Raw genomic sequence first — 27,434 nt, forward strand, 5'->3', positions numbered from 1 at the left:
ATGTTCTAGAATTGAGATAGTTAATCAAATGTAACATCATGAAGGGCAAGAATTAACAAAGGATCCTATGAAGAGGAGGAAGATATCACATGAAAAGCGAAAGAATAACTGGAATAGGAAGAGTACATTTTTAAACTCCCTTATTCAAAATCTCTGTTGTTGCGACATAATTTAGATTTTATGCATATTGAAAAAATAAATATATGTGAGAGTTATTTGGGGACATTCATGAATATCAAAGGAAAGACCAAGAATACAATTAAAACTCAGTTAGACTTGCAAGTAATGGATATTAGGCCAGAATTGCACCCTATCCAAACAGACAATGAAGTTGAAGTTCCAACTGCATGCTAAGAAAAGAAAAAATTATGTATTTTCTTGTAGAATTTTAAGGTCCCTGATGGATTTTTGATCTAATATTTCTCAATGTCTGAACTTGAAAGAACACAAGACATCTAGTTTGAAAAGTCATAATTGTCATGTTCTTTTGTAGCATATACTCCCTCTTGCAGTTTGAGTGTGTGAACTTCTTATTAAGGTATGTTTATTTTTTTGTGTTCTTGGATCAAATGAGTTGAGGATTGATGAGTTGGAAACATATTAAAGAGCAAATTTCCATTACACTTTATAAGTTAGAAAAGGTCTTCCCTCCTTTTTCCACTTGCCTATTCATTTAGCTAGTGAACCTTAGATTGCTGGGGCTATTAATTATCAGTGGATTTATCCTATCAAGTGATGGTTATATTTTTTGAAATCTCTTATTGGTAATAGCGCATTTCCAGAAGGTTCAATTGCAGAGGACTACCTTGCAAATGAATGTATGACCTTAAGTTCAAGGTATCTACATAGAATTAACACGAAATTCAACTGATCTGAACAAAATTATGATGATAGTTTACAAAATTCAAATGGAGGTTTATCTATATTTGTAAAAAGCACACACACACACACACACACACACACATATATATATATATATATATATATATATATTCTGAAGAATTATGATGGAGTCTTACCATATCCGAGTATGAAGAGTTCTTTTGTATCATCTTGTTTTTTTAATTTACTTTAAGAAAATATTTTTTTCATATGAAATTTATGGTTAACCTCAATTTTGTAGAGAGTTTGTAAACATGGATATTGCTCAAGACTTGTTAGATGCAAAATGGGACCGAGAATTTATTAAATGGCTTAAAGATAAGGTTAGTAATATGAGAAACACATAAATATTAGATTTGACATCTTAATGTTGTATTACTCATTCTAAAGTATTAAAGTAATCTTATTTTTAGGTTGTACAATTGTATAAAGAAAATAATAGTCAGCTCATGAAAGATCTTCTCTCACTTTCACGTGGTCCTACAAAATATTCAACATATTGTAATGGTTACATTGTAAATGGAAATAGATTTCATGCAGAAGATTATGATCGAACTTTAAAGACTCAAAATTCTGGTGTTGTTTTAGGTAGCAAGAATGATGAAGATAGTGAGACATTTGATTATTATAGAGTTTTAACAAATGTGGTTGAATTGCAATATGTTCTGAATAGAAGAGTGATTTTATTTTGGTGTAATTTGTTGGATGTGCATGATCACATAAAAGGAATAAAAAAAGATGAGTATCAGTATGTAAGTGTGAATTTTAGTAAATTTTTGAAAATAAATAAGCCTTTTGTTTTAGCGGATTAAGCATCTCAAGTGTTTTATGCTAATGATAATTCCAACGAAGGCTAGCATGTAGTAAGGAAAACCCAACCTTGTGATTCCTATAAGATTGTGAAACAAATGGATGATGATATTGTAGATGACTTAGAATGTCTGTCAGATGTTGTCGATGATTTAGAAAGTCCATTACAAAAGAAACATAAAAGAACTGATGAGGTGAAGTATTTGATAATTACTTATTGCTAAAAACTTCTATTCTTTTAGCATTAGAATTTTAACTTATAGTACTTTTTATATAGATTGTGAGTTTTTGCGAAGCACAAAAGGCTACTTTGACTGTATTCTTTAGATCATTGGATAAGAAGATTGCTTAATGTTTTTTTCTTTTGATTTTTTTGCAAGTTCAATATGAAGACTGAAAATGAGGATAGATCAACTATGAAGTGTACTATCAAATATACTTTTTGTACACCTTCTGCAATTGGAAAGGGACGAGGACGGGGGCTCAAATCTTTCTCAACAAAAGGGAAAACTTTGATGAAGAGTTCATTTTATCAACCTAGTGATCTCGTTAAGTGATACATCCAAGTTGGAACAAGTAAGGTTTTTCAAATTTATTTGAGTTTTTAATTGCATAAATAATTTGAATTAAACACCATAGCTAATTTTTGGTCGACCAAAGCAGCTTGTTCTTCTAACTTATTTTTGGTCGCCCTTCCTTGTGCTATAAAATATAATTCCTCAAGTATTAATAATACGATTTTCATTCTCCGGGTGCTATTGAGAAGGGACAAAAATAAGAACTTAAAAAATTTACCATGTCATCTAGTCAATGAATGGGAGCAATACATAAGAACTCCATGGTTCTTGACAAAGAGTATATTCCAGTTAACACGTCATTACCTCTATCTACTAATCAAGTTAATAAATATATACAATATATACAATAAGCTAAAACAAGTAAGTTTTTCAAATTTGATTACTTTTAAGGATTGTCTACCTGTGATTATTAATTATTAAATAAAAGTGAACAGGGATTAAATTTGGGTTTTTGTGCTCAAATTTGAAAACTAGATTAGAAAAAAGTATATGCCCATGGTGGAGTGGTCCTTGTCATTTTGAATTCCTTTATGTAGGTGATAATCTACTGATTATGCCAAATAAGGTTTAAAAAGTGATGATATGAATGTATATGTTAACTCTAGACCTGAATCAATTTGTTGTTGTTATGTGGTAGTGATAGACACTTAAATCATTGGAATAGAGTTTTCATTTTGTGATTGAGAGATATACATTTTGCTAAACAAAATAAGTCAGTGAGTACATTTTGGGGCCATATATTCATCTCCTTTCAAACATGATTGTTTCTTTGCCCCAGATTTGCTTTCCTTTTTTTTCTAGGTCCGCTTTTTTTGGTACATTTCTCACTTGATTATATCCCTTGGAGGAGCCTACTAAGGTAATTCATGTTATACCACCACTCAGTTATAGAGAGATAATTAGAATAGTCTGTTTGAGAATTTAAGCAAAAGAGTCTTATATAAGTCTTAGATCTATTTGCAACCTCTGTCTAATCATCTATTTGAGGATGATAGGCAGTAGAGGTGTTTAGTGTCACACGCAACATGAAAATAAATCCTACCATACTTTGATTATGAATATTGGATATATATAACTTATAAAATGATTAGTAAGGCCATATAATTTATAAACCTGACCCATGAACATCATAGACACATCAGTAGTAGAGTAGGGGTGGTTTAGGCTCATGAAATGAGCATACTTTGTTAACCTATCAACCACAACCCGTATCATTATCTTTTCCTTAAACTTAGGTAATCCATCAATAAGGTTCATGCTTATACTACTCCATGTACATGTAGGGGTATTGAGTAGTTGCAGTAGTCTAGGATAAGAAGCATTATCATATTTATTCCTTTGGCACATATCATATCCCTTCACATATTCCTATACATCATATCTCAACCCCTTTATAATAAAAGATTGTAGGTAACCTTTCGTAAGTGTTTTCAATTCCAGAGTTCCCCTACCATGGAGTTATGCCATAGCTGTACAATATCATTCCTGAGCTTATGGTCAGGTTCCACTGTCAGCCTTATTTTTCCCTCAATTACTCATGTAAGTAAGTGTATCCAGGAATGTCCAGCTTCTTGTCCATAATAGATTATATTATTTCTTTGAGTGCATCTTCTAAACCCTGCTTTCCTTGATAACCTCAATATAATTAGCCTTGACTGATGATAGTGAAAGAACAATTATTCCACTTTAGTTTTTAGGTTTGATCATCAAGAAAAGATAACATGGAATTATAATCCCTAATAGGTGTAAACGTAACTCAAAACTAATATTGAGAAACCTTCCTTATGAAATTACAAATTACAAGCATTCTCGTATCATTCTCATGGAAATGTTAAGAACTGGGGAGGTAGCTTATTTTTCCGTTAAATTAGCTTGATGTAAAAGGACAACTGAAACTAGGCCTTTTATCATTACTTATTTCTTTATTTACTTATAAGTTTTTATATCATAGATGATAATCAATCTGACTAGACAAACCACACCAAAATACCATATCATGTAAAAATCTCCTCAATTTGTACTTGATTTAAGGATAAAAGAAAAACATCTATCATGTAGACTAAAATCTACATGAAGTAGATAGAAAAGCAAACTTTGGTCACTAAGTTCACAAAATAATCATCATGAATTTGTAGCTTTGTCTAAAATGAGAAATTTCTTCAAGCAACTTGTAAAATTGATACTAGTATAAAAAATTCCTCCAGAAATCATTAGTATGAAGAAGACTAGGTGCAAAGCTTGAATAGAACCAAACAACTTGTACAAGATCTTAATGCTACCTGATGCCACACACATTATTACTAATGACATGGGTTCAAACTTGGTCAGTATAATTAATTTGTCTTTTTATAGCCATGATGAAGGCCAGAAGATCCTTGTCATACACTGAGAGTGTTTGATATTGTATTGCCAGTACCTTACGTAGATAAGCTATAGACCTTCATCCTTGCATAAGAACAACTCCAATGCCTATGCAATAAGCATCAGTTTTAATCTTTGAGTTAAAATTATAGAGGGAAGAATCATTTTCATTAACTTTGAGTTTGCAGAATTATTTGATTTTACTTTATAAAATTTTGCATTTTGAGATAAACCAGAGTATTCAGACAACCAACTTTCCTAATACTTGTACCAGCCACATTAAGCTCATATGGTCCTGTCACACTTGTTTACGAGTGAGACCATATGGTCCTGTTACACCTATCATATTAACCTTAAAATGTTAAGCACATACAACTAAACATTTGTTTCTACAGGTTCTACTGGTAAAGGGTGAGGAAAAGGACTTACAAACTTTTTCATGTCTTCTAGTCAAGGAATGGGAGTAATACGTAAGAACGAGTATAAGCAAGTTCATACTCTATTTTCTCTATCGACTAATCAAGTTAAGAAATAAACCAAAGAGGTTGAAAAAAGTAATTTTTTTCCTAGATCTATTGAGTTTTTGTTTGAATATATAAATTAAGTATTAGTAAAATGATTTGCTTTTTCTAGGTGTTAGTGGGAAGGGATCGGAAGAAGGACTTAAAAATATTACCATGTCTTCTAGTCAAGAAATAGGAGTGATATGTAAGAACTCCGTAGTTCTTGCGAACGGGTATATGCAATTTCATACTCCATTTGCTCCATTGACAAATCAAGTTAAGTAATGCACCAAAGAGGTTGAAACAAGTAAGTTTTTTTCTAGATCTGTTGATTTTTTGATTGCATATATAACTTAAGTATTAGTAATATGGTTTGCTTTCTATAGGTGCTATTGGGAAGGGACTTGAAGGACTTAAAAATATTACCATGTTTCTACAGAAGTAATGGGAGCGATACATAAGAACTCCATAGTTCTTGTGGATGAGTATATGCAGGTTCATACTCTATTTTCTCCATCGATTAATCAAGTTAAGCAATGCACCAAAGAGGTTGAAATAAGAAGATTTTTGTTCCAGATCTGTTGAGTTTTTGATTGAATATATAACTTAAGTATTAGTAATATGATTTGCTTTCTCTAGGTGTTATTGGGAAGGGACTAGAAGAAGGACTTAAAAACTTTACCACGTCTTCTAGTCATAGAATGGGAGTGGTACGTAAGAACTCCATGTTTCTTAAGGTTTTTCCAAATCTTCTTAGCATTTCTCCACTTTCATCACATCATACAAATGTTTTCTCCTTGTTTGGGGCTTCTAAGAATAACATGGGATCTAATACCTAGATCTTTGTACTCCTTGTTAGGGGTTTCTAAGAATAATGTGAGATCTAATCAAGGAATGCGATAAATGGATAATAATCCTTCAATTCTTGAGAAGAACATGCAAATAAATATTTCATTGCCTCCGTCTATTGATCAAGTTATGAAACCCTCTCAAACTGCTGAAATAGGTATGATATTTTAGAATTCATGTATTATTAAAGTTATAGAATTGAATTTTATTACTATAGTTCTTACCAAATTATATAGCTATAGGATCATTTAATCCTAGAAAGGTAAAAGAGTTCTAGGAAGCAACAAGTACAAGGAAATTGCTTTACTTGAAGTTAGCTAGAAGCTGAAAGTAACCTTTTATAATAATGAACGGTTGGAAAAAACAGTAATCTTTTTACAAGACACTTGGAAAAATTTATTCGTGATAGTAACATGTTTCCATTAGGAGTATCATCATGGAGTGATATTAAGAAACAAAATTTGGATCACATATAGGAAGATATTGAGATAACAAATATAGTCAATAGTATGACTAGGCATTTGGATGTTTATTTTGTTTTGTTTTATCTGATTTTCTGTATTGATTGTTCTTGGATAAATTTGAGAGTGATGACATGAATGATCATTGTTATCATATCTTTTGATAGATGAATGAGTTGTGGAACAAATGAAAAGGACACTTGCATAGTAAGTATGCATAGATTAAGCCAATGGTACATGCTCTTAAGTTTAAATTAGTTAGAGCAGAGAAGAAGTACTGGGAAGTAGTTGGTTAGGGAACATTTTTCTTTCAAAATTTTTTAGATATTCTTAGTGAAGAATATGAAACTTTTTGTTTGAAAACGCACACTTCAGTTCTTGTCTTTAAGCTTCCATTTCGTATCTCTTTATTACTTGCTTTACAATAGTGTGTGGAGTGGCTTTTTAAAAATAAAAATTAAATGGTTCTATATATGTTGCTATGTATTACCTATTGGTGCTGCCCTACTGATACAAGATTGATAAGTAAGACACTAAACACACCCCAAATAGTACCCTAATCAAAGGGATTCTTGGACCGATTGGAGACCATACTCGGATTCAATAATGACAACAACAATAAAAAGATAAAGGATATGTCTTAACACCAAAACAGTCGTCCAAACTATGATTATCAACAACAATATAAAGACAAGATGAACAACAACAATGTTATAACAAGAACAATAACTTACGGATAACAAGAACTAGAACAAACACTAACAAGGTTACAATAAAAGTAAAAGGGATAGATAGATAGACTACATAAAAATATAATTTTAAGAACCCAATAGCCTATTCCACTCTTGGACCCTTAACACCACACAAAATAATTCACCTATCTCTTATGTGACACAAGATCGGATTCCACCTCTCCAGTATCTACGTTTCCAAGTAAAATACAATCATTAGTGATTCCACACTAGATCTTTCCCTAGTTTTGGCCAAGCCTCCTAAAGGAGAGAGGACTTGTCTTTCTAAGTGTTTACAACTTTAATATACAACAAAAACTAATTGTAAAAGCCCTACAATATTCCTTTTATACCTATTACAAAATATAAATTAAAATGACCAAAAGGCTCTTCAAAGAGTAGGCACCCATCAAGTGTCAGTTATGGACTAATTTTTGTACATTTTGGACCTCTCTTACACTTCAATTGCACACACCAAGGATCGGGTCTAACTCAAACTCTCATAATTCCATATCTGTGATTATTCTTGTATCATGCACTCTATCTTAAGAGGAATTTGTCCACAAATTCATTTCTTCACCTCATTCAATTGGTCACTTCAAAGGAAACCTACTCAAAATAATCTACAAACAAGTCACAAAAATAAGTCAAAAATAGTCCACAAAAACATGAAGAATCCAAGGGATCAATAACAACAAGTCACGGCCGACATCTTTATTTTGAACCTCGACTTCCTATCCATCTTGAGCCTTGTATTCACCCTCATCTAAAATACATAGTGAATGACAAAGTAAACACTAAACACATCCCGCCTCTTTTCTTGGTGGCGGGGTCCTTGTGGTTCCTTACTTCCTTCCCTCAATTTCTCTTCCATCATATATGCAACATTGTAGACTCCATGTTCCTCATGTTCCTTTCTACGACACTCCTCTTTATGGATATATCGATTTAGGTAAATTAGAGTTTTGAATGAAAAGATTGATTTGGTAATGTGGAGCTTCGGTTGTGGAGTTTGAATGGGAGGAGATTGGCTTCTAAGTCCTTCTTGTTGGACTTAATCAAATTGTGGGAGAAGTGACCTACTTAGGTCTAGGGTTGGAGGATATTTGGTGGCTTGGCTTATGTCTATGTTATTTGGTGGTGGTCTATAATGTCCCAAAATCAGGTCCCAAGACAACACACGATGTTAAGGTCATAAGTTACCCCAAGCTAACCCTTCTACTAGCATAACTCATAAGCAATTGAATAAGATAGATAAATTAGAACAGAGTAAGCGGAAGATACATCTTTTCTGAAACTGATCAACACAACAGTGAATTCATATGATTACAACTCTACTTTTACAAAGAAACTGAGATAAATACAATGACTCTACTGACTGTTTATGAAGCCTCTACTACTACTAACTATAGATACCTAGGACGTGACCCCAACTATCACTAATCAATATATAAGAATAACAAAGAAAGAAAACATATAAATGACATCTAACTTAAATCCCCGAAGTTGGAGGACATATCATCTGCTGGCTGAAATTTGTAACTGTCTGAGTCTGATGTGCATACTAAAACTTGTACCTACATTATGAGACAATGTAGCACATAGACGTATATGTGGATCATTACTTTAAGGATGTACTGAGTATATGGGGGTACAATGCATATATAAAATAATATCTCAATATCATCACAATTTATAAAATTATGCATGCTGAAATAAATGACTCACATAGCTTGAATAACACATAAAATATAGATCTTATAAATCATGAATAATGAAACATTTAGTATAAATCTCGTGAGTCATTTCAAATCATTCTAAATCTGCATTTTTTCTTTGTTCTCTAACTTATGAGATAGATAATGTCGCAAAACAACATCTTTTCGAACATACTCTTTAACCTTATGAAAACTAAGAACTTTTTCGAAAACTTAAAGATTTTAACACTTGAGAACCTTAGAAATCTTGCAATCATAGCTTTCGAAAAACATATACCTTTATTTTAGATAGAGTGGGGGACTACTTTGGGAGTTTCTCTTAACCGACATAAACCATGTGAGCTACATGGAGTCCAATGTGTTACCCACATTGGGGAGAGCTGTTCTATCCTTGCCATCGGATAGAATTTTAACTTTTTAGTTCATTAGTGATCATTATATCAGCCTCAGGCTCACATCCTATGGGGGCACGTAGTTCTAGGAAAGTACCACACTTCCCGCTCGGTGCTAAATTCTACTCCTGGACTTAGATCAGAACTTTAAAGAAAATCTAAAATAAATAATTCAACAATTTACATCGGGAGCCAATATGCTACCCCTTTATCATAAATCAATCAAATGTGGATTTTTTTTCTTACTTGGGTTCAAAAACCAACTCGTTCCTGAAATCTTGACAGACTCATCATCAAAGCTTTAAAGATCTCATAATAATGGAAATATAAACATACTTATTGCAATTCTTTAAAAGTCCTCAATAACTCATTCTCAAAATAACAATATTTAAATAGGTGTTAATGACCCATATATCAAACTCGTATTAAAACACCAAAAGATTCATGCTTGATAACGTAAATATTGATGAATCAACTCAAAATCTAAAAATTTCATCAATTAGCATGAAAATATAAACATACTCATGTAATATCATAGCAAAACATCATACTCAATATACTTCTTGAAACTACTTCAACAATGTCAAAATATAGAAATCAAGAATCATAATATAATGCTTAAACTCACTTGGAAAAATCTGGAAAATCATATTACTTGCATAAATATGTGAAATTAGTCATACAATTTCACTTCTAAATCATTGGGAACCTTATAAGCTTGTAATTAACAACCATGGGTATAAACCCCAACTTGAATTTCATGGAAAATAATCAAAAATTCAATAATTTTTAATCTAAAATAAGTTTTGGGTACAAGAACGAAAGGGTGTTCTTGTTCAAAACCCACATACCTTGAAATTTAAGCTTTGGATGAACTCTTAACTTCAGATTGCTATTCTTGAGATTAATGGGTGCTTCTCAGAGCTCCCGGAATGGGGAATTTGAATCTTGAAAAATTATCAAAAAACCTACGGTTGAATCTTGAGATATTTGGATTTTTAGGTTAAAACCCTAATGAATGTTCTTGGTGATTTTGAGAGAAACTAAACTTATTTTGGTGTTATGGGAGTTTAATCCCATGTTATAGCTGGTAGGGGTTGGAAAATACCACTTTTACCCTTAAAAATGTGAAAACAGAACCTGAAAATTATTAGCGTGCGATAGAGCATGTATCTCACGCTTATCGCATGGTGATACTGCCTCAACCACTAAAATGGCCATAATTTTTTGCTCGGGTATCCATTGCGAAATTGGTATCATTAGAAAGATAATTCAATTTTCTACAATTTGATAGGTCTTGGGATGAAAAATTCCATGTATATTAAGAGATATACAGGTTTGAACTAGTCCCTTGTAGAATCGAATGTCAAACTTTGGATGAATTAATTGATCTTAGCTCAAATTTTTTCTAGGTCATTGCTATGAACATTTACACCTCTAAACTACTCCATAGACTAGGATAATGATCATGCAACTTATATTCACGTTAGAATCACTTGGATTACAACTTAGACGTGTAGAAACGATGGTTAGAATTCCTGCACAAAAATATAGGGTATTACATTATCTCTCCCATAGGAACATTTGTCCTCGAATGTGGATAATTAAGCTAAAACAGAGGAATCTCAGTCTTTAAGCTATCATGTACAACTGATATAAAGTGAATCACTGAATCTCAAAAACAATGAGCCACTAAACTGATATGCAAGTGCATGAATTCTCATGAAAATAGCTATATCGCTAAGATAGAAACGAGAGTGTCAACTTATGAGTAACCATTACTTTGCGCTGGATCTGATCTCATGAGAAAAAGATGAGAGATTTATGACATGAAAATTCAGGGTATTACAACATCCCCCTCTTGGGATTATTCGTTAATGATTTGATTTAAAAATCAGGAAAAGACTGAGATGATACCCATGATACTTACAGACTGAATCATAATGGATGCTTACACCCAAATAAAGTATTTCTTCAATGCCTTTCTAAGAAATTTCTAATGCAATTGGGGAGTAAAGAACTTTGGGCATAATCTGAATGAAACATCTGAATAAGGAATTACAACATTGCCACCCTTCTGTGGCCTAGAACATAGACCCATAAATCATAAGCTAGGGTAGAATTTGTAGGCCTTAAGAAATGCTAATTCTTTCTTTCAAGTTTAGCAACATTTCTCAAATGCTTCCTTGACTATGCTATTCTCCTGAAATATTACACTCGCTTGATTCAACTTATAATTCTCACATGGGCACTGATAAATCTTTTTGCAAGCTCTAAACTAAAATAAGTCCTCTCACCAAGGTCAAGACTAACTCAAAATCATAAGATATAACATGTCACACCACAATACTAGTCTAAACCATATGATTCAATACTCTATATCTTCTTAGAGCTCACACCCTAAGCATAACATGCCTTACCACTTCAATGACTAATTCAAAACTCTTGATATGGATTCATTAGTGCATATTTCATTCACCCTCTTACACCCAACATGACATTCACGCCTATCATTAAAAATCACGTATGAACTTCAAGGCAAAACTGCATAAAGGCATACATCGCATATTCTCTAAACCTTTTATCAATAACAATTTTCTTGCACTATTCTTAAGAACTTATACATAAATTTTAACTAACCATGGCATGTATGAAAGACTTGGCCTCAATCTTACTTCATTCTTTAGCCTTAGGTAGAAAAGCATAAATAGTCTTTCTTAGTAAGGGTCATCAACTCTCTCACATCTAAACCATTTTTTATCCACTATCATTGCCACCATCTTAACATAGGAAGAGGTGACTGAAGGGCTAACACATAAGAACCTGAGCACGAAAGACTACTATACATAACTTTAACACTTAACAAGGCATGGATTCACTAAAGAGATCCAAACTGAGGACATACATGATATAATGTGAAATTCACTAGTATTTTGAGTTTTAAAAACTGGTCATACTCTGAAACATGTGTAAAGCGGTTACTTACATATTAAAAGTTGAGAATGAGCTTGAATATGCATGAAGTATATAAGCATTGGCCCTTAAATACACTAAAACAAGAGCTGGAAAAATAAGGGAGCATGCTCCGGAGCGTGCGTCACATGCTATGGAGCACCGGAATAGAGCGTGCGCCACATGCATATCACATGATGCTACTGTTTTGAATTCCAAACATGCCCTAAACAGATTTCGAAAATGCCGAAACTCATCCAAGATGTATTATTGACTCCCCCAACCAAGAATCAACTTGAAAATTAACTTTCGGAGGTTAGGAAGGTCGTTAACAAAATCTTTAAAGTTTGAAGGCTTTGAAAAAGACTAAGTCTTGGCACTTAGATGAAAATTTCTAAGTTTTGGGAACTATTTTTTCATGCAACAAGGAACTGAAAAGAGCTAGAATATTAAAGGGTCTTATACTATTTCCCCCTTAGATTTAACTCCATCTTCTAAACTTATGGATCTATCTCACATTGCTAGGAGTGATTCGGAAAATCTTTGCTCTAACGGTCCACGCTTAAATGCTACATTCACATGCATAAGCTATATTTTAAACTTACTGACTTCATTCTTGAACAACCCCGTTTCATATATCATCCTTAACTTGGCTATCCAGAGTACAATGTACTAGACACTATGCTTCTTCCACTTAAAACTCAAGGGTACTACTCACCACACACAATACTTAATAAACTTAGAAAATAATGCAACCTCATATCACCTTGGGCATGCCTTTATCACATACCTACAACATCATACTTAATCTCAAATCAATTAACTTAAATTCTTGCATTCACTGTTTCAAGCCTATTGATTCACCTTCATATAACTAGCATCACTAACCAAGCGATCGTTATCCCCACCTTGCTCATCATCTACTATTCGAACTTAATATCTCGTTCTAGCTATGATTAACCACAATCTTAACAACTATTCTTACTTGCCAAATATTCGAAAATGTTAGTCCGCTAAAACCTCATAACAATAATGATTAATAACAATCCTATGATCTATATTATGATGATTCACTAACACCTTCTTATTCTACATCTCATTACTATTTACCCTTCTTATACATCTAAACTCTTTCATAGCTTTCTAAGTTTCAACTAAACTTTCTCTTGCAATCTCAGGAAAGCCTAAATTAACCACGGTCATCCACCAAGTACTTCCATCAAAACCTATACTTTTCTAGCACATTAAATTTTTTCTTACCTCAAGCAAACAACAATCCATCTTAACTAATAATCTCCTTCTCTAACTTTCACTAAACTGACAAATAAGGGTATATCACTTCATTACTAATTCAATCATAAGCAAAAATTCAGCTATACATATTCAATAAATCACCCTTACCACCTTTCTTGTCACTACACTTATAAACCCACACTTTCAACTAACATAAGAACAATAAGATAAATAACAAGTTGCTAGTGAATCTAAATAGGCCTCACCCAGCTTCACTAGACTTTGGTTTTGTGTTTTGAATAAGAAAATGAGATAGATAACAAAGTAACTATGCTAGTGAATCGTAAGAGCCCCACACGGCTTCACTAGACTTTGATATTGTTTTTGAACAAGAAAATTAGATGAATAACAAAGAAACTATGCTAGTGAATTGAAAGACCCCCACACGGCTTAACTAGACTTTGAGTTTCAAAAGCACCATGATAACGAGATTACTTATTACTCGTCTTAACTAAATGACTCATAAGAATGATGGTATAAGAATATTCAATGATCTAAGAATACACATCTTGCTCGTCTTAACTAAATGACTCATAAGAATGATGGTATAACTTTAAAATTAAGGGACTTATAACACACTAGAAGGCTCCTCTCAAGACGCTTTGTGAAACTTTTGAAACTTCTTGCTAGTAAGTCTAAGAGCATTATCAGGAGAGGAAATAAGAACTTTTCGATCATATTACCTCAAGAACAGTACATAGATAAAGAAGAATATATTATCATTATGAATTTTGAGGAGGAATCTGAAAGCACATCTGACTTAGGCTTAGTGCATGATTTTTACAAACATGATAAAGCACTTTAATCTTCGAAACTCAAAAGCACTGATGCGATACTTTATAGGTCTCTTACAATCCCATAACTATCCATAGAGAATTAAGCTTAACTGTTTCTGATACCTTGAAAATAAGGCAGAGATGGCCTGAGTAGAGTAAGATGAGAATCTGTATAAGTTTCTTGGAGAACCTTTTTATAGCACGATCTAACACTTGAAAGAATGGAGACATTTCCTAAATGCCTTTAAGCCTCTCGAAGAAAAGTACAAACATCTCCATACTGTTCCATAAGACTCTACTAGACACGGCTTCACAGATACCCTAGGATACTTGAACTCTATGCATTGATACCAAGTTTGTAATGAGCCAAAATTGGGTCCCGAGATATCACACGATGCTTAGGGTCACAAGTGACCCCAAGCTATCCCTTCTACTAGCATAACTCATAAGCAAATGAATAAGATAGATAAATAAGAACAAAGTAAGCAGAAGATACATCTTTTCTGAATCTGATCAATACAAAAGTGAATTCATATGATTACAACTCTACTTTTACAAAGAAACTGAGATAAATATAATGACTCTACTGACTGTCTATGAAGCCTCTACTACTACTAACTATAGATAGCTCGGACGCGACCCCAACTACCACTAATAAATATATAAGAATAACAAAGAAAGAAAATATATAAATGACATCTAACTTAAATCCCCGAAGTTGGAGGACATATTATCTGTTGGCTGAAATTTGCAACTGTCTAAGTCTGATGTGCATACTAAAACTTGTACCTATATTATGAGACAATGTAGAACATACACGTATATGTGGATTAGTACTTTGAGGATGTACTGAGTATATGGGGGTGCAATGCATATATAAAATAATATCTCAATATCATCATAGTTTGTAAAATTATGCATACTGACATAAATGACTCACATAGATTGAATAATACCTGAAATATAGATCTACTAAATCATGAATAATGAAATATTTAGTATAAATCTCGTGAGTCATTTTAGTTCATTCTAAATCTGCATTCTTTCTTTGTTCTCAAACTTGTGGTATAGATAAAGTCTTAAAACAACATCTTTCCTAACATACACTTTAACCTCATGAAAACTAATAACTTCTTTAAAAACTTAAAGATTTTGACACTTGAGAACCTTAAAAATCTTGGAATCATAGCTTTCGAAAAACATATACCTTTATCTTAGATAGAGTGGGGACTACTTTGGTAGTTTCCCTTAACCGACATAAATCATGTGAGCTACATGGAGTCCAACATCTTACCCATATTGGGGGAGAGCTATTCTATCCTTTCCATCGGATAGAACCTTAACTTTTTAGTTCATTAGTGATCACTATATCAGCCTGAGGTTCACATCCTACGGGGGAAAGTAGTTCTAGGGAAGTACCACACTTCCCGCTCGATGCTAAATACTACTTCCGGACTTAGCTCAGAACTTTAAAGAAAATCCACAATAAATAATTCAACAATTTGCATCGGGAGCCAATATGCTACCCCTTTATCATAAATCAATCAAATGTGGATTTCTTTTCTTACTTGGGTTCAAAAACCAACTCGTTCCTGAAATCTTGATAGACTCATCATCAAAGCTTTAAAGATCTCATAATAATGGAAATCTAAAAATACTTCTTGCAATTCTTTAAAAGTCATCAATAACTCATTCTCAAAATAACAATCTTTAAATAGGGGTTAATGACCCATATATCAAACTCGTATTAAAACACCAAATATTCATGCTTGATAATGTAAATATTGATGAATCAACTCATAATCTGAAAATTTCAGAAATAAGCAAGAAAATATAAACATACTCATGTAATATCATAGAAAAACATCATACTCAATATACTTCTTGAGAATACTTCAACAATGTCAAAATATAGAAATCAAGAATCACAATATAATGCTTAAACTCACTTGGAAAAATTTGGAAAATTACATTACTTGCATAAATATGTGAAATTAGTCATACAATTACACTTCTAAATCATTGGGAACCTTATAAGCTTGTAATTAACAATCATGGGTATAAACCCCAACTAGAATTTCATGGAAAATAATCAAAAATTCAGTAATTTATAATCTAAAATAAGTTTTGGGCATAAGAACGAAAGAGTGTTCTTGTTCAAACCCCACATACCTAGAAATTTAAGCTTTGGATGAACTCTTAACTTCAGATTGCTATTCTTGAGATTAATGGGTTCTTCCCATAGCCCTCGGAATGGTAAATCCAAATCTTGAAAAATTATCAAAAACCTACGGTTGAATCTTGAGATATTTGGATTTTAGGTTGAAACCCTAATGAATGTTCTTGGTGATTTTGAGAGAAAGTTAACTTGTTTTGGTGTTATGGGAGTTTAATCCCGTGTTATAGCTAGATAGGGGTTGTAAAATACCACTTTTTCCCTTAAAAATGTGGAAACAAAACCTGAAAATTATTAGCATGCTATAGAGTGTGCATCGTATACTTATCGCATGGTGCTACTGCCTCAGCCACTAAAATTGCCATAACTTTTTGCTCAGGTATCGGATTTTTGCAAAATTGGTATAGTTTGAAAGATAATTCAATTATCTACAATTTTATAGGTATTTGGATGAAAAATTAATTGTATATTAAGAGATATACATGTTTAAAGTCGACCCTTTTAGAATCAAATGTAAAACTTTGGACGAATCAATTGATCTTAGCTCAACTTTATTCTACGTTATTGATATGAACATTTTTCACCTCTAAACTACTCCATAGAATAGGGTAATGATGATTAAACTTACATTCATAGGAGAACCACTTGGATTAGAGCTTAGATGCATAGAAACGATGGTTAGAATTCCAGCACAAAAATACAGGGTATTATATGGTCTTTGAGGATTGATTGTTTGAGGTAAAGATTTGGAAGTAGAAACATGAGAATTCCTTCGACTCTCCACTCGGTCCACCATCTCAAGTATAGTAGACATATTCGAGCCTAATTTTTCAAGACCCGCATTCGCCTTAGCTATTTGTCGAGCAATAGCATCAAGGTAGGCCATAGGCCAAAATAGTGACCATTATGGCTAAGGAGACGCCTACAAAACAAAAAACACGTTAGTTGTACAAAATATACTTACTCTTTCTTTTTATTTTATGTCTCTTAGGTCCCTCACTCTCAATCTCACAGGTGTTGTAAGCTTACGTGTACTCTGAGAGGTGAATCTAATGTTTATGAGGAGTCCAATGAGTAAGGAAAACTCCCTAGGACGTATTACAATGACTCAAAAGAATTAAAACATATTAAGGAAGGTTAACATGAAGAACGACTTCAAAACTAACTTACAATCTAGTACTACCTTGTAAGTTAGATTTGGAATAAACAAGAAAAAACTAACAACACAAAATGAGACTAGAAGATCAAAATTTGAGCTTAAAATTTGTTGGTGAACAGTAATTGGTGACATGGCAGTCCACTAGTGGTTTGGTTCTTGAGAAAATATAATTCACAATTCAGAATTTGAACTTTGGTGGAAGTTGTTCAATGGAGGGAATACAAACTAGTAGTTAGAGCTCCTTTTTCAATTCAAATTTCAAGACTCAAAAGTCTTTGACTAGACTTGTACTTCTCCCTAAAACATGGACCCTTGTTTTATGAAAAGTGGTTGAGATATGATGTAGAGTCCTTTGGTAGTTGGGGTCTTTTAAGACTTATCAAGTTCTACACCTTGCCTTTCAACTTTAGAAGATCTAAGTTTACTTTAATATTAACAAGGTGAAGAACATGGTGAAGAACTTCAAGAACACAATAACTACAACAAGAATAACCAACAACAATCTCCAAGAACATCAACTACTCCACAATAATAAGGTCAACTGTAAAACCTCCCATAAAGGACCTAGTCTCTTTGTGTTGTGTTTTGATTTTAGTAAGAGAAAAAGGCTGTGATGAACAAAAAGAACATAACAACAGCCTTTCAAGATCTACAACACCAACAACAATGTCCAACTACATCCAGAACAACAAGAACAATACCACAGGGCCACAACAATGTTCACAACAACTTTCAACAAGCTCAAGCTCAAGTTTAGATCTAGACTCAAAGTGCTAGTGAAGAAGAAAACCAACACTTATAAACAACTAAACAAAACAAAAGACACCAAGATCTAGACATATAAACATTTTTCTAAGACACAAAAACAAGTTCACAAATTCTCGGCCAAGAACAACAAGAACACCAAATCTATTTTTTTAATTTTTCCAACTCTTAAGCCCAAGATTGATATTGTTAGAACAAAATAAAAGATGGATCTAATACAAAATGATACAAGAATGATAAGGAAGACATGAAATACAGGCAAAAATAGTTCACTAATCAAAGGAATTCTTGGACCGGTTGGAGACCACACTCGGATTCAACAATGACAACAACAATAACAAGATGAAAGGTGTGTTTTAACACCAAAAAAACCATCCAAACTATGATTATCAACAACAATATGAAGTCAATATGAACAACAAGTTACGGATTACAAGAAATACAACAAACACTAACAAGGTTACAATAAAAGTAAAAGAGATAGATAGATAGACTACACAAAGGTAAAATCTTAAGAACCCAAGAGCCTATTCCTCTATTGGACCCTTAATACCATACACAATAATTAACCTATCTCTTATGTGACACAAGATTGGATTCCACCTCTCTAGCATCTACGTTTCAAAGTAAAAAACAATTACTAGTAATTCCACATAAGATCTTGCCCTAGTTTTGGCCAAGACTTCTGAAGGAGAGAGGAATTGTATTTCTAAGTGTTTACAACTTCAATATTAAAAAAAATAAGTGTAAAATCCCTACAATGTTCCTTTTATAGCTATTAAAAAATATAAGTTAAAATGACAATAAGACCCTTCAAAGAGTAGGCGCCCATGAAGTGTAAGTTATGGAATGATTTTGGTGCATTTTAGGCCTCTCTTACACTTTAATTGCACAGACCAAGGCTCGGGTCCAACTCTCACTCTCATAAGTCGATATCTGTGGTTATTCTTGTATCACCTATAAACTTTATTTGTTGATGTAGTTTCAGAGTTTGTATTTCAAGGCATGTTAATCTTATTATTTAAAAATATAGGTGAGAAGCAGAAGAAATACCACAAATCAGGCTAATTTATCAATTCTTCATCATACTGGTAGAAAGCCTATTCAAGAGGTAATTTATCAGTAGGTAGTATCAAAAATTATTTCCTAAAGAAAATAATTATGATGTATTATTTGACATGTTTCTCTTTGATGTAAAGGACAGGAAAGATAGCAATCCTCTAGATTTGGCGGTAATTTTCTTTGAGACTGGTAAGAAACACAAAAAGCTTGTTGAACCTGAAGCAATAGAAAAACATGTGCATTTTGTAAATTGAATACCTAAATTACATAACGTTATTATGGGTTTTGATTGAAAATGTCCTTTTATATATTTTGTAGGCTCAGATTAATGAAATAGTGAAAGCCGAGCCATCTCTACCTATATTAGGGATTTTAGAAAAATGTTGTGGACCTCAAAATAGCGGTCATGTATTTGGCTTTGGCGGTGGACTATAAAGGAGAAAGATATGAAAGGGGGTACTTCTTCAAAGACTAAATTATTGTCCGCTCTATGTTCAATTCGAGACGAAAATAAATCCTTGATTGACCAAAACAAATCTTTTAATAAGGAAAAATAATACTTAATTGATCGCTTTTCTACCCTAGAATATGAGATGGAAAAAATAAGAAAAGTGCAATAATTTGTTGCTGATCAACAATTGCATATCCACCATACGACCTCGCTTATTTTGAACTGAATGACACACTAACTTATTTTGCTAACCAAGTAAGTAACAATATACCCTAATTTTTATATCTTTTTATTATTTTTAACTTTAGATGCTTATTTTATGGTGAACGCTTTAACTAATTCTAGTGAGACTAAATAAATAAAGATCAAGTTAGGAGGAGCTCCATCAAAAGATGGTGTTAGTGAATAATTGTGGTGTTCTTGTCTTCTTTAGATTATATTTGTTGTAGTTACTATTATGCTTTGTCGTGTTGTCTATATATTTTGTCATTGGTTTCTCCACTTCCATTAATTTGCTTTTTCATGTTATCTTTAGTATTTTGTCATGGGATCCTACGCTTCAATTATTTTTCTTTGCAATGTTGTCTTTACTATTTTGTTCTGACTTCTCATCATTATGTCTTTCTCTTGGCCAGCTTTGACATGATTTTTCTTGATACAAGGGAATATCAAAAATACACTTTTATAATCTAATGAGTTTGATGGTTGGTGGTGAAATATTCTATGGTACAGATGTACATTTAGTAATAATAGTTGTAATAATAGTAGTTTAATAGTGGATTGGTGGTGACAATGTTATGGGGTGATTCCGATGGTGAATTTTATTGTGGATGGTGAAATCTATGGAGGTGGAGATTGATGTGTGAGTAGACGCTAACATATTTAAGACTTTTAATTGAGAATGATTGTGAAGTCTTAAGCAACTTTTGTCATTTTTGATTATTTTACTTTGATATTGCAGTAAAAGTTATGATGAAAGAGAAATTTAAGAAAATGGAAGCAAAAGAGCTGAAAACTGATGCAAAAGAATTGGAAGTATGGCTAACGACATTCCTAATAAGTCATCAACCCTGTGATAAGTTATCAGAAATCACGTCAGGTGTTGTAGTGTTAGAAGGATTAAAGTAAAATTGTGACGACATTTCTAACATGTCGTCACAACTATGATAAGGTGTCAGAGTTTCCATCAAGTGTAGGCAGAGAATCAAATTTTGAATGAAGAAGTGACGACATTTCTAATATGTCTTCACGTATATGATAAGTCATCACGCTTTGTTATCTGTTAAATAAGAAGATACCAAGAATGCTGGAGGGCTTGACGATATTCTTGATAAGTCGTCACGACCCTGACATGCCGTCATAAATATCGTCACCTATTCCGAAGGACTTTTTGAGCATTGTGATTTTATTTCCTTATTTAGGATTAACTATAAAAAACATTATTTTGGGTTTTTCTATAGGTGGGTACTTGAGTTTTAAAAGACGTTTTGTGATATTTTCTTTCTCGAGTTTCTTGGCTTGAAAAAGCAAATACTTTGGAGAGATTATTATCAGTATTTTGAGATTTTTCCTTTGTGATCTAATCTGTGATTAACTAGTTATTATTCATCTTTGTAAGTTTATCTTTCAAATCATGAATTCAATTATATGTTTAGTTCGTTACATCATAAGTGGCTAAACTCCATTAACCTGAGTTATGGGATCTAGTGTTAGGTCTTGATGAGATGCTAAGTATTCAAGATTAAAAAGGTGGTAGGATTTCTTGATAATTCCAAAGTTTTAATTAACGTTTGTTGGTTGCAAACAGCAGACATACCTGCTTTGATTTGCTTGAGAAAGAAATCAAATATAGTAGGGAGGGAATTATCAACAGGGACTCAAAAATACTTTATTTAATAATCAGTTCTATAACAAGGTTGGTTAACCTGAGGTAAAATCTTGGCAGTAAATAGAAATTCTGTAAGTCCTAAAGGATTAGGGAATTAAATGTTTTAGTACGTCGAGAGATATTTAAGCATAACATCTATAAAGATAGCTTGTTATCCTACCCACCCTGAGAATCTTGAACGACTTTTAGCATCTGTCATGTACCGAAAGTCCTAGTAAACGTAATTCTGGTTATTTCAGAAACTCTTGATTACAAACAATGAAACTAAATTGGCCAACTATTATTTGTTGATCATTAAAAACACCTATTTTATCTTTTCGTATCATTTGTTTGAATTTAACTTATAGCTTTAGTTTCAAACTAGTTTAATCGCCACTCACAATGTTCCCTATGGATTCGACCCCGACTCTAAAGTTGGATAAATATATTGATGACGACTGCCTTACACTAAATTAAAGTGTAGGTTAAGCGTTATAAAAAATGGCGCCATTGCCGGGGATCGACAATTTGGCGTATCGAGTTGGTTTGAAATTTTAGCCTACTTGCTTGAATTTAAACTTGTAAATATTTTTTTTAGTTTCCTTTTATTTCTGGTGTTAGGTAGATTGTTATTTTAGTTTACTTATTACTATGGTGTCTTGGAATGAACGTGAGCTTGGTGGTTGGAAATCGTATCTTAATGATCCATATCCATATTGTGATGGACCTCACTTTTGGCAAGATTGTAGATATGCTCCCCGGAGAGAGAGGTGTGCACCATCTCTATCCTACTGGGAGTGTGATTTTTTTTATGTGGTGGTCAAGATGGACATTGAAGTGATTGCCCAAATCCCCCTCCCCATGGTATGCTAACCTAAATTCTAGTTCTTCTTATGATTTTGATAGGTCTTATGGTTAAGAACTGGAAGAATAAAGCACCAAAAAGAGTGGCATTGAAGCTATGCTTCAACTAATGTTGGATTGTGTGGACACAATGAATGATATCATACGTGATATACATCAAGACATAAGGGAAAATAACGAGGAAAGAAGAATGATAGAGGATATAGATATAGAGGTCAAGCATTTAAAGGACTTTTCCACATTATGTTTAGATAATATCTTGTATGTGGAGTCATTTAACATAATGGACGAGTGTGAAGATGAGGAATAACAATCCCATATCGATGTTGTGCTTGATGTTGAGCAACCCTCGATAATAATCAAACCAACCAAAACAACCATGAGGGATAATTCCAAGATTGAGCAAACGGTACTAGAGCAAAAGAAGAAACCAAGAAAATCTCTTTTGAAGACTCTAGCCTAATTCGAGGTTAGGATTCCCAGAAGGATGCAACTCCAAAATTAAGAAGAAGACCTCATTCAAACCATTTTTTAAAATTGTGCATGGTGGATGATATGGAAGTCCACCTACCAAAGCAACTGAGGTGTTTTGAGGATGAGGAACAGAATCCTTATATTATGGAGTTTGGCATTCAAAAAGAGCAAAATAAAACCCCCCACTTAAAGGTCAGTAAAGGCAAAATTCAATTTGCATCTAGTGGATTATCGATAATCTCATCAATACACAGTGAGCCTATCCAAAAATTTGATATGAAGTTAGGTAAGAGATTTAAGTCATCAAAGTGGAGAGATAAAGAAAGTGTCATTGTATCCGTATATTTGTCCAATGCGCCTCAAAGATATATTGATTAAAAGTTGGGTCGATGTTTCAAATCCTTCAAGTGGAGACATAAATAATTATCAACAAGGTATCTTGATGAAGTCCGAGTATTCAAGATAATTGAGTCATGCCGCAACACTAAATTAGGCACTTCTTGGGAGGCAACCCAAGGTATTTTGTTATTTGTATTCGTATTATGTGATTGACATCAGATTTTTGCACCTGTGGTGCCATAGGTATGTTTCTAACTCTCTTGTTTTGGTTTGATGCCTTGGGGACATTTTATGATTTTAAGTTGAGGGTGGGGCTACTTATGGGTGTTGATGTCCTCTTGGGGTTTTTGTTGTCGTGCCTCTTTTCCCCGGAGTCTTGTTCCTAGTAGAGCCGGCATGTTTAGGCGTATTGTGATTTGTTGTAAGATTTTGTAGTTGACTAGGAGAAATACAAGTACTTGAGGTAGTTAACACATTTTTGTTATTTTGTGAACACCTCTTAAGTGGTCTAATTCTTTAATTGTGTGATTTGCATCTAATTGTGACCACTATTCATCTTTGTATGTATTATTTCTAGTAACATGATAAACATTGCTAAACAATTGCATGAACCGAATGGGCAGTAGCTTGTGATGTACCTTTGTGCCATGTGTGTGTGAGATGCTATCTAGTTTCCATTGTGAGTTAAATCCAGAACTTGCCCGGTTGGTCTTGCCTTGGTTGTAGGATAACGGTTAGGAAAGGATCATAGGTCGTTGTTAATATTAGTCCACTTTTAGTCTAAATGACCTTCCATGTATGAATAATACCATTGATCCTTATTTACAGCCTGAATGCCTATTCTTTTTATCATACCTTATCACTTTCCCATTTGTATCACAATGAACCTATTTTTGGCACTGGTCCTCCTTGGACATTATGCACTTTGACTAAGGCAAATTGCCTAAGTTGAGGGTGGCTACCATAGGGGTGCATAACGTAAAATGAGTATGAAGAAAGGTAGAATGAAAGAAAAAAATAAAAAGTTGGGAGTGGTGGAAAAAGAACAAGAAAAGAAAAGTTGTGAAAAAAAAGAAATGATTATCAAAAATACCGCACCCATCCGGAGTATGTGTGATCAATAAAGGAGAGAATTAAGTAACAGTTGATAAGTGAGACCCCAAAAATAGTGTAGTGCCAAGGAGGCTTAGTCAATTTAAATATCCTTGCATATCATACCAGCCCCAAGCCTACGTTACAAAGCATAAGAAAAAACCTATAGTGATCCTAACCTAACAGCTTGAAAACTTAGGCAATGAAAATAAGGGAAAGCATATGGTATTTAACATGCATTGATTGGAATTTCTTTTTGAGAGTGAGTGTCTCTTGACTGTCCCTGCACTTACATTCTTCATTTCATATATGAGTGAGGAGGGACTTCGTTGTTGTAAGGGCACATCGGTTGCATTGCTAGTTGCCTACTTGTTTAGGTACTGTAATTTGTACATATGCATAGTTATTGTTACTAAGTTGATGCCATATCTTGATTCCTTTCTGTCATATTGTTGATATTCATCGATATACATAGCTGGGTTTAAAAAGATTGAAAATGGAGTAAGTAATGTGTTTTAAACTAAAATTGATAATCAACTGCATAGGTATCTTTTTGTGTCTCTTGGTTAAGCATCGTAGTGTTGTGTTTTACTTGCCTGAGGACAAGCAATTGTTTTAAGTTGAGGGTGTTGATGTGTGAGAAAACGCTAACACATTTAAGGATTTTACTGAGAATAATTGCGAAGTCTTAAGCAACTTTTGTCATTTTTGATTATTTTACTTTGATATTGTAGTAAAAGTCATGATGCAAGGGAAATTTAATGAAATGGAAGCAAAAGAGCTCAAAACTGATACAAAAGAACTGGAAGTGTGGCTGACAACTTACAAGTGTTGCAGTGTTAGAAGGATTAAAGTGAAACTACGACGACATTTCTGACATGTTGTCACAACTGTGATAAGGCATTAGAGTTGCCGTCAAGTGTAGGCAGAGAAACAAATTTTGAATAAAGAAGTGACGACATTTCTGAAATGTCATCACGTATCTGATAAGTCATCAAGCTTTGTTGTCAGTTAACGCAGAAGATCCCAAGAATTCTGGAGGGCTTGGCGACATTACTGATAAGTCGTCAGGACCCTGACACGCCGTCATAAATACCGTCACCTATTCCGAAGGATTTTCTGAACACTGTGATTTTATTTCCTTATTTAGGATTAACTATAAAAAGCATTGTTTAGGGATTTTCTAGGGGTGGGCACTTGAGTTTTAAGAGACGTATTGTGATATTTTCTCTCTCGAGTTTCTTGGCTTGAAAAAGAAAATACTTTGGAGAGATTATTATCAGTATTTTGGGATTTTTCCTTTGTGATCTAATCTGTGATTCACTAGTTATTATTTATCTCTGTAAGTTTATCTTTCAAATCATGAATTGAATTAAGTGTTTTGTTCGTTACATTATGAGTGGCTAAACTCCGTTAACCTGAGTTATGGGATCTAAGGTTAGGTCTTGATGAGGTGCTAAGTATTCAAGATTCAAAAGGTGGTAGGATTTTTTGATAATTCTGAAGTTTTAATTAACATCTGTTGGTTGCAAGCAGTAAACACACCTGCTTGGATTTACTTGAGAAAGAAATCAAATATAGTAGGATGTGATTATCAACAGGGACTCTGAAATACTTCGGTTAATAATCAGCGTTGTAACAAGGTTGGTTAACCTGACGTAAAATCTGGGAAGTAAATAGAAATTCCCTAAGTCCGAGAGGATTAGGGAATTAAACGCTTAAGTAGGCCGAGAGATATTTAAGCATAACATCAATAAAGATAGCATGTTATCCTACCCATTGTGAGAATCTTGAACCACTTTTAACATCTGTCGTGTACTGAAAGCCCTAGTAAACATAATTCTTGTTATTTCTTGATTACAAACACTAAAACTAAAATGACTAACAATTATTTGCTGATCATAAAAAAACCCCATTTTATCTTGTCGTATCATTTACTTGAATTTAACTTGGAACTTTAGTTTTAAACTACTTTCATCGACACTCACATTGTTCCCTGTAGATTCGACCCCGACTCTAAAGTTGGGTAAATATATTAACGATGATCGCCTTGTCCTAAATTGAAGTGTAAGTTGAGCGTTATCAGAGATAAGAGTTTACCGATGATGGTGGTAGTGGTTTAATGAAGGTTTGGTGAAGTAACCAAGATAGAGTCACATACTGTGATAAACTCTGCTAATTTTTCCAGAAAAATCCCAAAATTAACTAAATATTCCAGATAGTCTAAGTACCAATATAAAGAATGATGAAACACAACATTATCAACAACAACAACAACATACCCAGTGTATTCCCACCAATTTAGGGTCTAGGGAGGGTAAGTTTACGCAGTCCATACCACTACCTTAAATGTGAGGTAAAGAGGGTATTTTCTTTAGACCCCCGACTAAAAATAGAACAATCTAAGATAAGGAATGGTAAAAGTAAGAATATTAAAAGAACAAGATATACTAGGAATTAGCAAACTCAATAATACCATAAATAAAATACTCCAAGTAACATACCAAAAGATACCATACCCTAGGGTTATGTTCACTAATAATAATAATAATTGGTATAAGATGAAATAAAATTCCCTACATCCACTTTGTAGTCTAACCCAAGGAGATAGGGTTGAAACAAAGAAAGTGTAAATTGCAAGTGGCAGAGAGGAAATGTTGTTGAGTTTAGCTTCATAGTAAGGTGATGTATGCAAGTGCTTGGGGAAGTTAGTCACTATTTGTATCAAAAATATTACCTACCCGTCCCTTAGCTTACATTACAACCCTCTAAAGTTCTACTTGATTATACATCATAACATCCTTTTATTAATAGAGTATTACACTATAGGCAAGCTTATGGGTCATTAGATGTACATGCAAATTCGTTGAGAGAGTGAG

Source organism: Capsicum annuum, chromosome 3 (genome assembly GCF_002878395.1).
Source record: "Capsicum annuum cultivar UCD-10X-F1 chromosome 3, UCD10Xv1.1, whole genome shotgun sequence".
Lineage (NCBI taxonomy): Eukaryota > Viridiplantae > Streptophyta > Magnoliopsida > Solanales > Solanaceae > Capsicum > Capsicum annuum.